Source organism: Lynx rufus, unplaced genomic scaffold (genome assembly GCF_022079265.1).
Source record: "Lynx rufus isolate CCGP_SWC_20201006 ecotype Redwood Valley unplaced genomic scaffold, mLynRuf1.p SCAF_6, whole genome shotgun sequence".
Taxonomy (NCBI): domain Eukaryota; kingdom Metazoa; phylum Chordata; class Mammalia; order Carnivora; family Felidae; genus Lynx; species Lynx rufus.
In genome coordinates, this window is record NW_025814878.1 from 88,790,981 (window position 1) to 88,805,394 (window position 14,414).

General features: G+C 37.9%; 1 pseudogene; it reads right to left on the bottom strand.

Moving 5' to 3' along the window:
• Positions 1 to 8,122: 8,122 nt before the first annotated feature.
• On the bottom strand, positions 8,123 to 9,479 carry LOC124528995 (tubulin alpha-1B chain-like; annotated as a pseudogene).
• Positions 9,480 to 14,414: the final 4,935 nt, after the last annotated feature.

Consider the following 14,414-nt stretch of genomic DNA (forward strand, 5'->3'; position numbering starts at 1 on the left):
GTTCTATCCCAGAGCAAAGTAACCCCCTCCCCACTCTCGACTCTTTAGTGGTTCTCCAAACTGTCTTCTTGCTCTCTATGTGAAAAGCCTAAATAAAGTTGCCCAACAAATACCTTTAACTCATCTGCATATACTAGTCAGGCCTACTGGAGAAACAGCACACAGCAGTAGAAACCCATGCAAGCATGTATAAATCAATCTACTCTTTTATAAATATAAAAGGACAAATATATATCCCAGAAATATGAAGAAAATTAACAGTCTAAATGCAAAAGAGCAAGATGAACAAACAAACAGAAAAGCTGGCAAAAACAGAGCCAGTTTGTGATAGAGAACCTATAACACTAATAAAACTTGGGTATGGGGGCTCCTGGTGGCTCATTCGGAGCCTGCTTGGGATTCTCTCTTTCTCTCTCTCTCTCTCTCTCTCTCTCTCTTCCTCTCTTTCCCCCTCCATCCACTTGAGAGCGTGCTCTCTCTTTCTCAAAATAAACAAACAAATAAACATTTTAAAAATTGGGTCTGGGGGCGCCTGGGTGGCGCAGTCGGTTAAGCATCCGACTTCAGCCAGGTCACGATGTCGCGGTCCGCGAGTTCGAGCCCCGCGTCAGGCTCTGGGCTGACGGCTCGGAGCCTGGAGCCTGTTTCCGATTCTGTGTCTCCCTCTCTCTCTGCCCCTCCCCCGTTCATGCTCTGTCTCCCTCTGTCCCAAAAATAAATAAACGTTGGAAAAAAAAAATTAAAAAAAAAAAAATTGGGTCTGTACTCTCTGAAAAGTTCAAAATGATATTTTATTCATAAAACTACTATGGACTATGCCAGAAACTATGAAAAATAATCAGAAGACACAAAAACTTTTGAAAAAAAAATTATTTTTAAAAAATCAGTAGAAGGACTGCAAGAAAGTCTCCCAGAATGAGAAGGAAAAAGATAAAGATGGAAAGGTGGTATTTAGAGGCTCATTCCAAGAACTCCAACATTTGACAAACCTATATTTCAGAAAAAGAAAATTGAAGAATTAGGGTGGAGGAAATTATAAAAGAAAAGAAATGTTTGGGGACTGAAAACAAAGTTTTTATTTTATTTATTTATTTATTTACTTATTTATTTATTTATTTAAATGCTAATTTACTTTGAGAGAGAGAGAGTGTGTGTGAGTAGGGTGAGAGGCATACAGAAAGAGAGGAGAGAAAGAGAGGAGAGACAGAATTCCAATCAGGCTCCATGCTGTCAGCACCAAACACTCAGGACTCAGAGCTCCATCTAACAAACTGAGATCATGACCTGAGCCGAAATCAAAATTTGGATACTCAACCGAATAAGCCACCCAGGTGCCCCTGAAAACAAAGTTTTAAATAGAAAATACCTATGAAGAATTGAGTAAGCTACATGTATATAATATATATATTATATATAATCTATATTATGTATAGAATATATAATATGTATATAATACAAAGTTACATATATAATTACGTACACATATGTCCTCTTTATATTTCAAATTACCAAGAATAAAGATAAAATTCTAAAAGCCTCCACAAAGAAAATCCAGGTTCACTAACAGAGTAATGAGTATCCAACTGGGATCTGTCTTCTAATTAGCAGCACTGGATATGAGCAAATAATAAAGAAATACGTTTATAAACTTCAGGGGGAAATGATTTTGGACTCAGTATTTTATGTCCAGTTAAATTTCAGTATTTCATGTCCAGTTAAATTATCAGACAATTATGAGGGCAAAGAATACATTTTCAGACATGCAAGACCTCAGAAAGTTTACCTCCCAATCATCTTTTTTTGAGGACGTTATTTGAATAGGTACTTTAGCAAAACAAGGAATAAAGTGAAAGATGTGGAAAGCATTAAAACAATGAAACTAAGCCATAGGAAAATCAAGACAAAGTTTGTCCAGATGGAAGCAGGAAATCAGAAGATTCCTGGGATAGTAATACAACAGATAGTAGTACGTACAAGGTGGGTAATCTACAGCATATGGTGGAAGGTTATGTTTCTTTTACCAGCAAGGCAAAAGGAAAGCAATTAGAAATAACAGTGAAAAATAAGAGCCTTATTAGAAACAATGGTTTAGGGGCGCCTGGGTGGCTCAGTCAGTTGAGTGCTGATTCTTGGTTTCTGCCCAGGGCATGATCCCAGGGTTGTGGAATTGAGCCCTCTGTGGGGCTCTGCACTGACAGTGGAGCCTGCTTGGGATTCTCTCTCTTCCTCTCTCTCTCTGACCCTCCCCTGCTCAGGCACGCATGCTATCTCTCAAAATTAAGAAATAAACATTAAAAAAAAAAAAGATTCTCTCCTTCTCTCTCACTCACTAAAACAAACCAAAACAAAACAAAACAAAACAAATCACAATCCACCCCCAAACAAAATAAAACAAGGTTAAATATAGTAAACTAAAATACGGAATGATTTGAATATATGATTGAATGTGAGAAGAGGAAATATTTTATCAATGTTTGGAATATCATTTTTTGATTGGTGCATGGTAATGATTTTGGACTTATAAAGATGTATATCATCTAGTTTACTGTTTAGTAAACAATGTTCACATCATTACCATAATGTAAATGCTGTCTTTTGCGGGGAGGGGTTCAATTTTTAAGATCATTCCTTACAAAACACAGAAACCTCAATTGGTTACAAAGCAGAATTAATTATTGGATTAAATTAACACATTTAATTAAATTAATTATTTTAATTCCTATACACTTGGAAGGGCAAAATCAGAGGCCAGATGGAGGAAAATGCAAGAATAGCTCATTGAGTAGGGAGCCAGTATATATTTTCCAAACTGATGGAATGAGAAGTCAATATTTCAGAATATAATGTTAATTATAAATGTAACCATTTGAAGGAAAACAGCAACAAGAAGTCATTACTTATATAATATTTACTGTGTGCTAAACACAGTTCTTTACATATGTATTAACTCATTTAATTTCCACAGCAATTATATGAAGTACTCAGATTTTATTTGGGAGTCAGTAAAACAGAGGCAACAGAGGGTTAAGTAACTTACCCATGTTTACCTAGTAATGGTGGATCAATAATGGAAATAAAGCAACAACTTAATTTGGCAGAAGGTGTGGATGGGAAAATTAGTATGATAAGTAATTTGTATTAGGGGTCAAGATGTAGTGCATATTAAACAAAGATGATAAATCTAGAAGTAATGAACTATTTAGAGTTATGGAGCTATAAAGGCAATTATTAGAAGGACTGGGGGCAGAGCAGCAGAGTATTTTCCGTTTTAAACATTTACTTAATATGTACATAATAAGTTTTTCTTTAAATTTAAACTCATCGCTTCCTCCCAAACTTCCCACTCAGTCACATTTAATAAAATGTCTCGTAACTGAAAGACAGCTTCCTCTCAATCTTAAGTATTAAATTATGGTCATACTTGGGAAGACTGCAAATAACAAAATAGAGCTCTTTTGTAAGTGGCCTCTTCTGCCATGTGTCTGCATAGAATTTGTTTTATGTTCATAAGAGATAACATTAAAAATATATTACAAAGCTATGAAAGTGTTTCATCATATCACAGCAGTTATAAAGGTAGCATAGAGAAGATCTCATAGCCTTAGAAAGTTAAGATGATGGAGGCATTATAGCAAGAGCCATACAGTAAAACTACTAAAGAGTTAAAGATGCCAAATGAAAGAGAAACCAAAGCAGTCATCACAGAGTTGTAGAAAGGAAGAGAATGTTTATTCACCCTCTTTTTCAACCAATATTTCTTTATTTATATGTTCTTAATATTGATCAGAAGTCAAGTGGTGGGCTTATAAAAAATTAAAAATACAACTTGTTCTTAGCTTACAGTCTAGCAGAGAATATGAAGGATGTGTGTATACACACCTTTTTTATATGAGGGAAATTGATAAGTACCATCAGGTGGTAAAATTGGGTATGATATCAAAAGTAAGGGAAAGATGATCCAGGAGATAATAAAGAGAGCAATTTAGCAACTGTGTTTGCATTATGTGCTCCATGACACCCAGAAATCAAGGTAAGGTCTATCACTGGGGTGGACAAATATGAGTTACGAGATAAGAAAATATGCGATGCTGCTAATAAACCAACCACATGAAAAAGTAACATGTATTCTTGGCAAAAGACTCTATTTCCTCCCATTCTTTTTCTAGGACAGGATAGTTACCCACAACTCTGCTGGAGACGTGGCTTACCCAAAGCAGGGATACTATAAAAAGAATAAGGTAGGAGAAAAAAATACTACTCTTTGGCAAAATTACATACTAGATTCTGTATTAAGGGAAAGATTTGTTGTTTTCATGATTTTCATCTCAAGGTATTCAATTTTCCCTCTTCTCCATTGTGTGTAGGGTTTGATAGCCTGTAGTGCTCACAAACCTCCCACCCTCACTTTCTTTTCTCATTCTCTAGCTCAGACAGTTAGTTTGTCAGATTCAGAAGGACTTTGAGTCAGAGAATGAGGAAAAGGACGTAGGATGGTGGGACTGGGGAGGGAGAAGGTGGGAAGGGGTGAAAGACTGTATAAGGATCTTAAGGGAGGAGAGGAAGAGAGAGAGAGACCATGAGAAGGTAGCCTTAGTGCCCATCTGCAATAGACTCAGGATGATCTGACTAGTAAGAACTCGACTCCTTGCAGGTTTTTGCTCACTTATCTGTAAGATTTCCTTTCTGGTAATGGCTCAACTTTCTTTACCTTTCAAACATGGTTAAAGCTTTCATATTTTATGGTGCAATTAGTTGCATTCAATATTTCAGAGGATTTTGGAAATTAAGTGTGGACTTTAAGTGAGGAGGGCAGTATCTGCTCTCACTGCATGGATTGTTTAATTTATACCCTGCTGTTCTTAGGGTGACAAAAGCTATTGAGCATACCCTCCACATTTTGCACTTTATAGAAAGGCAGAACTAAAATTCATCAGAGCATGTTAAGAAATTGTTGTGCAAAGATATTTTGAGTTTCAATTAAGCAGCTGTCTTATGATATAGAAGGTTGGCTTTGGAACAATAAAAAGAAGTGGTGTGGTGTGAAAGCCAAAAAGCATATCTAGGTAAGGTAGCTCCGCTGAGTTAAAACTGATTAGTAGAGTAGCCCTATGGGTTTTGAGTAGCCCTATGGACTTTCTAATGTCGTATATTCGGTCAGTTACTCATTGTATTTACTCCTTTCTCTAAATTACAATTTAAATAGCTGAAGACAGTTAACAATAATTACCAAATTCAATAATTATGAATATATTTACTTTGATGTTGTCAATTCTGGCCATTTATCTGTTCAAACAGCCAAGTCCCCTTTTATTTCTGTTATTATCTCTCACAGATAGATTTCTACATTTCCTAGTAGGACTCTGGCTATCTCATGGTTTTATAAAATACAGCCATAATCAAGATACATAGTTTTACTTTAATTTACAAGTTTGTATCCATTTAACATTTATTTTAGTTTTAAAATAAAATTACAACAAAAGCCAACTTAATACATATACTTACTACATTTTCGTGGGCATATTTCTCACTTATTCATTAATTTATTCATTTAAGCGCTGTGTCAGGTATCATGCTAAATTCTATAAGTTGTCACATTTGCTAATTTTTAAAAATTAGCTCAAAGCCCCTCTCAATCTGTATTTTAATAACAATCTCAGGGCGTCTGGGTGGCTCAGTCGGTTGAGAGTCCAACTTCAGGTCAGGTCATGATCTCGCGGTTCGTGGATTTGAGCCCTGCATTGGGCTCTGTGTTGACAGCTCAGAGCCGGGAGCCTGCTTCCGATTCTGTGTCTCCCTCTCTCTCTCTGTCCTTCCCCCACTTGTTCTTTCTCTCTCTCTCTCTCTCTCACTCTCCCTCTTTCAAAAATAAACATTAAAAAAATATTTAAAAAAATAACAATCTCACCTATGAGGTAGGTAGGAGTGGACAGGCAATTCACCACGAGCCTTGAGCATCCATGTACATTCTTGCTGGGTATGCCAGAAATGCAAGGCTCTTTCTGTTCCTTCCCTGGGACATTTCTCAGGGTTGTGTTTGCAGTGAGTAACCCTGAAGGATGAGGTAATGTCTCCCCCAGACAAAGAGTAGGTTTGCTTACTGCTTACTATAAAAGTGATGAATTCCTTATGCTCAGTATTCCTCAGCCTCAGTGGAAACTCACTGCATGCATAGCAGCCACCCAGAGCTCATCCCAGCAGCTTACTGTGCTGTAAAGAACAAAGTCCTTTCTTTCTAATCCATTAGTCTTGAGTTTGGGGCCAGGATCCACAAAACAGTAACATACTAACTTATTAGTTTGTAAGAAGAGTAAAAACAAATTTTGCAAATCACCTTCTAGGTCCTCAAAACACAGACACCATTGCTTGGACTACTCAATTATGGATGAGCTTTAAGGAAAGGGCAACCAAGTGGTAATGATTTATTCAGTGCCTTCTACGTTTGAGGTGCTGAAATAAGCACAAACAGTTGCTATTATCCCTATTTTAGAGATGAAAAAACTAAGACTCATAGAGGTTAATAACCTTCCAGATCAGGGGCACCTGGGTAGCTCAGTTGGTTAAGCATCTGACTCTCCCGTTTCAGTTCAGGTCATGATTTCACAGTTTGTGAGTTTGAGCCCTGCATCAGGCTCTGCACTGACAGTGTGGAGGGACCCTACTTGGGATTCTCTCCCTCTCCTCTGTCTCTCTCTGTATCTCTTTCTCAAAATAAATAAATAAACTTTAAAAAATTAAAATGAAATAAACTTCCAGTTTAAATAGCTTATTAGTAATGAAGCAAGGCTCCAAATGCAAGACTTTGTAACTCTAAAATCCAGGTACATGCCATATATTTAGAAGAGAAAAGATATTGCAACATTATTAATTGCATCAATGTCCTATTTGAGATTTGGTAAGTTATAACTACAGGAATTATTTTGCAATGTCAGCTTGAGATAATTAAACCAAAAGAACAGTTAAAGAATCTTTAAAAAAAAACCCTTTGTTAATTGGCTTAAAACACTTAACTCTCAATTGCATTCAATCTAGTACCTGTTTTAGTGGACATGAAAAGGTTTTATACCTATAATTACAAAATACCGAGTGGAACCTAAATGTTCAAAAGCATACAAATTGAGAGCATAGCTGAAGCTTCTTAAAGTGCTCTCCTCATGCTCACTCAGAAAAAAAAATTCCAAAATTTTGGCATCAGAAGTTAAGGATGTCCTCCTGAACTTTCTCTGGAGGTTGGGCTCCAAATCTGTGGTTACCATGGCAGTGGAAAACACGTTCACCACTTTTCATTGTGAAGCTTTAGCTATCCTACTCTCCCAGCAGACGATGGGTTCTGACAAGGTTAGATTCAGGTCTTACTTATTTTTCTAATATTATTAGTTTGTGCTATACCAGATTTCTTTTCTTTTCTTTCCTTCCCCTTCCATTTCTTCTTGCTTTCTTTTTTTAAAAGAATGTAATACAATGTTCCTCAAAGACCAAAAAAGCACAATAGGAAGATCCCTTAATTAAACACAAGCCTTCATTTTGTATTCGTTGCATCATTGTTTTCATTTTCTGTGATTCCAAATGAATTTTAAGTAGAAGGCTATAAGACAAAAATTTTATAAGTTAATGTTACTAAAAAATACTATAATATTGTGTAACAACTAATAACTGCTCCAATCCCTATAAGGGGAATTATTCTACCTAATTCCCCTTACATTTGTCACTCTAAAATTTCAGTTTAGTGATAGCACAGGGAAATAGTTACAATTTTTAAAAGTAATGCGTATGCAATAAGACAATGCAATAAGACATATGCAATAAGACAAAATGTTTACCAAGTCAAAGTCATCTTATGCTTCATGTAGTTAACACCACTATTTGGGGCAGATAATTTTATGAATTCAAAATAAATAAGCATTCTTTATTTTTCATTTAAGACAGGGAATACTTTATTCAAATTCATCAGAGAAATGGACAGCTTGGATCTATAACAAAGCGTTGTGTTTTAAAGCATAGGTCAGTAATTGTATATGAGAATATACACTGCTACATAAAAATTAACTGTTCAGAGCACAACTTCCCAATATTCAAAACAGAATAAGCTTCCCTGTAAAAGCAGCACCTTGTGACATTGTTAATTTTAGTATTCCTCTCCTTCTTCTACACCCTTTCCTTCAACAGAATCCACACCAACCTCCTCATAATCCTTCTCGAGGGCAGCCATGTCCTCACGGGCCTCAGAAAACTCTCCTTCCTCCATGCCCTCACCCACATACCAGTGAACAAAGGCATGCTTGGCATATATTAGGTCAAACTTCTGGTCCGGGGGAGTCCAGGCCTCAGCAAGGGCTGTGGTGTTGTTCAGCATGTGCACAACTCACTTTACTTTGGCCAGGTCTCTATCAGGTACCACAGTGGGCGGTTGGTAATTAATGCCAACTTGGAAGTCAATGGGTCACCAGTCCACAAACTGGGTGGTACTCTTGGTCTTGATAGTGGCAATGTCAGCATTGACATCTTTGGGAACCACATCACCACAGTACCACAGGCAGCAAGCCACGTATTTACCATAGCAAGGGTCACGTTTCACCATTTGGTTGGCTGGTTCAAAGCATGCCTTGGTGGTGGTGATCTCTGCTACAGAAAGCTGTTCATGGTAGGCTTTCTCAGTCGAGATGACAGGGGCATATGTGGCCAGAGGGAAGTAGATGCGGGGATAGGGCACTAGGTTGGTCTGGAATTCTGTCAGATCAACATTCAGGGCTCCATCAAATCTGAGGGAAGCAGTGATGGAGGACACAATTTGGCTTATCAGCCTATTCAGGTTAGTGTATTTTGGGCATTCAATACCAAGGTTTATTCGACAGACGTCATAGATGTGGCCCCATTGTCTAACATGAATCAGAGTGCTCCAAGGTGGTGTGGGTAGTGAGGATGGAGTTGTAGGGCTCAACAACAACAGTGGAAACATGGGGGGGCTGGGTAAATGGAGAACCCCAGCTTGGACTTCTTGCCATAATTGACAAAGAGATGTTCCATCAGCAGGGAGGTGAACCTAGAACCAGTTCCCCCTCCAAAGCTGTGGAAAACCCAGAAGCTCTAGGACCTGTGCACTGGTTGCCCAGTTTCTGAACTCGATCCAAGACAAGGTCAATGATCTCCTTGGCAATGGTGCAGGGCCCTCAGGCATAGTTATCAGCAGCATCTTCCTTGCCTGTGATGAGCTGCTCAGAATGGAAGAGCTGGCAGTAGGTGCCAGTGCAAACTTCATCAATGGCTGTGGGTTCCAGGTCTACAAACACTGCCATGGACACATGCTTGCTAGCACCTGTCTCACTGAAGAAGGTGTTGAAGGAGTCATCTCCTCTCCCAATGGTCCTGTCACTTGGCATCTGACCATTGGGCTGGATGCCATGTTACAAGCAATAGAGCTCCCAGCAGGCATTGCCAATCTCGATGCCAGCCTGGCCAGTGTGGATGGAGATGCATTCATGCATAGTTGCTGCTTTGCAGCTGCTGAGCAGATAGCAGAGAGGAAGGAGAGGTTGTTGCTTCTTACAGTGCAACTCAGGCAATCAGTGTAAGAGAAACTGCCTCTTTTTTTTTTTTTTAAGTCATCTCTACACCCAACATGAGGTCTGAACTCACGACTCCTAGATTAAGAGTCGAATGTTCTTCTGATTGAGCCAGCCAGGTGCCCCTAAATAAGCATTCTTACCAGATTTATAAAATCATATTTGAAAGCAGTGTATCAGGAGAGTAGGAATCTTTAACCAACATTTCCAAAAAAAATGTTAAGACAGCAAACTCATGTTCAGGTATTAGTTTTTTGTTTGTTTACTTCTTAAAACAAGTAAGCAAATATTTGAACCACGCTGCTAATTGCAATATAAGAATATAATATATATTATTCCTAATAAATTATATGTACATATTATTTTTTATACTATGTCTTATGTTACATGTATGTATATACATCTATGTATATATACAAATGCATTTTCTCCTTATAATGCCTATGTTTTATGTGATTAAGATAAATCAAATCAAAAGTAATAACACAGTTATCGTGTACTCCTTTTACAATTGGATTGATTTTTTGTATAAACTTATATTGCAGTATAAAAGTTAACCTATTAGGTAAGGAGAACTTAGCACATTATGGCTATTAATATTAAAACAAAAAATATTTCGGGGCTCCTAGATGGCTCAGTTGGTTAAGTGTCCAACTTTGGCTTACGTCATGGTCTCACAATTTGTGAGTTTGAGCCCCACGTCGGACTCTGCTGACAGCTCAGAGCCTGGATCCTGCTTCAAATTCTCTCTCTCTCCCTCCAAAATAAATAAACATAAAATTATTTTTAGTAAAACAAAATAAAAAAATATTTCATGTATTTAATTTATGCTTACCATCAGATTCTTTTCAGTATTGTTGGGATACCTTTGTGGGCATTGGCCTCAAGATGACATCCAATCTGCTTTACTTCAATTTTTTTTTCTTCAACTTCTTTTTAAATGATTTTCATCTTAAATTTTCATTATTAAATTTTCTTAAATTTTCAAAATCACTTAATAATAGCAAACTGGAGTTAGGATTTTTCCAATAGTTTTTATCTACTGAGACCATAACAAATAGTATGAGACCAAATAGTTGAGACCAAACAAATAAGTATGATTTAATCACACAAATCGTAACTCAGTTAAAGGAGGGCTAGTTGGAAAATTTGCTTTATACTTGACTCCCAAGTTAAAAAATATCAAGCTCAGGGTGCCTGGGTGGCTCAGTTAGTTAAGTGACCAACCATTGATTTCAGCTGACGTCATGATCTAATAGTGGTAAGTGGTGGCAGAGAGTGGAGCCTGCTTGGGATTCTCTCTCTCTCTCTCTCTCTCTCTCTCTCTCTCTCTCTGTGTCACTACCCCACTTGTGCTCTCTCTCAAAATAAATAAATAAACTTAAAAAAAAATATTGAGCTCATGGGATGCCTGGCTGGCTCAGTCAATAGAACATATAACTCTTGACCTCAAATCCATGAGTTTGAGCAAGGCACGGGGTGTAGAGATTACTTAAAAATAAAAAACATCTTAAAAAAAATATTGAGTTAATTTTCAGGTGACTGAAGATTGGAATACTTGCTATTCTGGGCAGTATTATTGGTATTTGGTGGCAACATATTTGTGGAAAATGAGTAGCTTGATTAGGGAAACAGAAGTGTGGTTGTCAAGCCTTGGCTTCCCTGTGGAGGAGGATGTTAATTTCTTAAGAGTGATATAATCCATGAAGTGTATTCTTCTTGATAGGAAAGGACTTCATCAACCAAGAATACTAACTGCTAATGGTGATGGGTCTGGGTAGATTTATTGGGACTTGAGACTTTTCAAAATTCATTCTTCTATCAGAGCCTAGGTTCAGTCAGGGTCTTGGCAGACCAAATTAAGGAAGGTTGGGTCCCAAGCCCAGGTAGATTCAGAGGTTAGAAAAATCCTGGCAGCGCCTTGGTGGCTCATTCAGTTAAGTGTCTGACTCTTGATTTCGGCTCAAGTCATGACGAGATTAAGCCCCATGTTGGGCTCTGTGCTGACAGTGCAGATCCTGCTTGGGATTCTCTATTCTCTCTCTCTCTGTCCCTCTCTCTCTGCCCCTCTCCCCACTTGTGCTTGCACTCTCTCTTTCAAAATAAATAAATAAAATTAAGAAAAACTTAAATGAGAAAGATACTTAACCAATACCAAAATCCTCTTATCATAGAGGTGATGATTTTTTAAAATCAGTCTGTGAAGTTATTGCAATTCTTATTGTACTTCCAATGGAACCTGAAAAACCCAGTCTAAAACTCAAATGGAAAAAGCCAAGAAGAACCAGGACAATTTTGAAGAATATGGAGGATTACCCTTACCATTTATTGAGTCTTATAAGATATCTATAATAATTACGAGGTGCCTGGGTTAAGCATCCAACTTTGGCTCAGGTCCTGATCTTGCAGTTTGTGAGTTAGAGCCCCGCATCAGACTCTGTGTTGACAGTTCAAAGCCTGGAGCCTACTTTGGATTTTGTGTCTCCTCCTCTCTCTGCCCCTCCCCTGCTCATGCTCTGTTTCTCTCTCAAAAATAAATAAACATTAAAAAAAAAAGAAATCTATAATAATTAAAACATGTCCTTGTTAAAATCAATTAGATAAGCAAAAGACCAATAAAAAAGAAATAAGAATCTAAAAACAGACCTGTGCATACATGGATTTTGATTTATGACAGAGGAGGTATTATTAATCCGTGGGGGAAAGGTGGACTACTCAATAAATGATGCTGGAACAATTGACCCTCCATACAGGGGTATAAAAGAATATTTGGCTAACTCCACCCCCAAAAAGCAAATTCAGATGGAATAGATGGTGAATATGGAAAAGGAATGCTAGCATATTTATCTGAATATTTTAGCCACTGTATACTTGAAGAACAAGTTTAGTTTAGAGGGATTGTATATATTACGGCCCTGGGACTTCTTTCTGTGTATGGTTATTTTTCATCCTTCAAACAGTGGAATAATGGCTAAAGAAAGGTTAGGAAGCAGGATTTCCAAGGATTAAAAATTAACTTTAAAATAATCAAATCGCACATTAAAAAAAAATTGAAACATTAGTTTAACTGAGATTAGTTAACTAAGATGTAATTAGTAACCGGTAAATTTCCAGAGTATTTGCCTTGTTTATAAATAGAAGAATCCCAGTTTAGGGGCACCTGGGTGGCTCGGTCGGTTAAACTCTGATTTTGGCCTAGGTCATGGTCTCGCGGTTCCAGAGTTCGAGCCCCGTGTCAGGCTCTCTGCTGTCAGCGTAGAGCCTGCTTTGGATCCTCTGTTTCCCTCTCTTTATGCCCCTTCCCTGCTCATTCTCAGTCTCTCTCCTCTCTCTCAAAAATAAATAAACATTTAAAAAATTAAAAAAAGAAAATCCCAGTTTAGGGGATTAATTTAGGCAAAAAGGGGTACTTGTCGGCTTTTGTAAACAGACCCTAACAATATCAGCAATACAACTAGCATCAGAGGTATCTGGAACCAGAGACTCAGCTGACATTAGGGTCTCCTTCCTACCCTTTCTTCCTTTTTTTTCTCTCCCTAATTCATTTGTTTTTCCCTTGTTTTTGATCTCCACACCATCCCAAAGATTGACTTTCTTCTAAGGGCCGGGAAAATAGTTCTTAGCTCTTAGGCTCATGTCCTCAGAGATAAAGGGATTCTCTTTGAATAGCTCCAATTCCAGAAGTTGTTTCTCTCTCATTAGGTCATACCAGATTCTTCCTTTTGGAAGAAATAGTTTTCGTTCTCTTTACTTCTATAGTACTTCATCTGTTCTTCTAAGACACTTTATCATTCTGCCCTCTACTGCCTCCCTAGAGAGCTTATCTTTCTTAGTAGACTGTAAATTCCAAGAGGATGGTGATTATGATTAGGTCTTGTTCTTTGCTTTGTTTTGTTTCTAGTTATTATAATCTATAACACTAACAGTAGTTAAGAGGCTTAAGAATATTTCAAATGAACGTTTATTTCTAAGGCAGTATTCAGAGTTCAATCTATTCATCCAGAAGATAAACATTCTTCACATAGTTTTGTGATGCAGCAACTTTATTCAGCAGCATAGGGTAAGGTACACGCAGCCCATTGAGTATCTCACTTCAGGGAAGAGTACAGCAGAGTAACAATTCACCACTATGTGAGGGATGGGAATGTTGGTGGGGAGGGACACATGTAGTTAATAGGGCAAGAACACCACGAGTCTATAGTTAGTGATATAAGAGGTTCCAGCAGGCAGACATTTGGTATAGTGGTAGAAGTCACTGAGACCAGAGCACCTGGGTGGCTCAGTTGGTTAAGTGTCCTACTTCGGCTCGGGTCATGATCTCACAGTTTGTGAGTTCGAGCCCCATGTCGGACTCTGTGCTGACAGCTCAGAGGCTGGAACCTGCTTCGGATTCTGTGTCTCCTTCTCTCCCTGTCCCTCCCCAAATTGTGCCTGTCTCTCTCTGTCTCTCAAAAAATAAATAAACGTAAAAAAAAAATTAAAAAAAAAAGTCACTGAGACCCAGAAGCATCAATACAGATCTTGGAAAGGGACTGACAATGAAAAAAATGACCTAAGAAAGAATGAAGATGCCAGAGAGATAGCCAAGGATGACCTAAACTGGTAAAATACTCTAGCAGAAAATCATCAAAGAGGATTTGCCAGATATTAGAGCTGACAATGCTAGAATACAGTGACTGGTGGTCCTGTGAACCAGAGGAAGGATTGAGTTTGAAGCTAGGGACCAAGGGACTTCACCTATGTAAAAAAGACAGAAACAAGCTTGGGCCCTACGAATATAGTGTAGAGGCAATATCCAGAAACATGTTTGAGAAACAAATGGGTGAACACAGATGCCACCTCTCATTCCCCTCTATT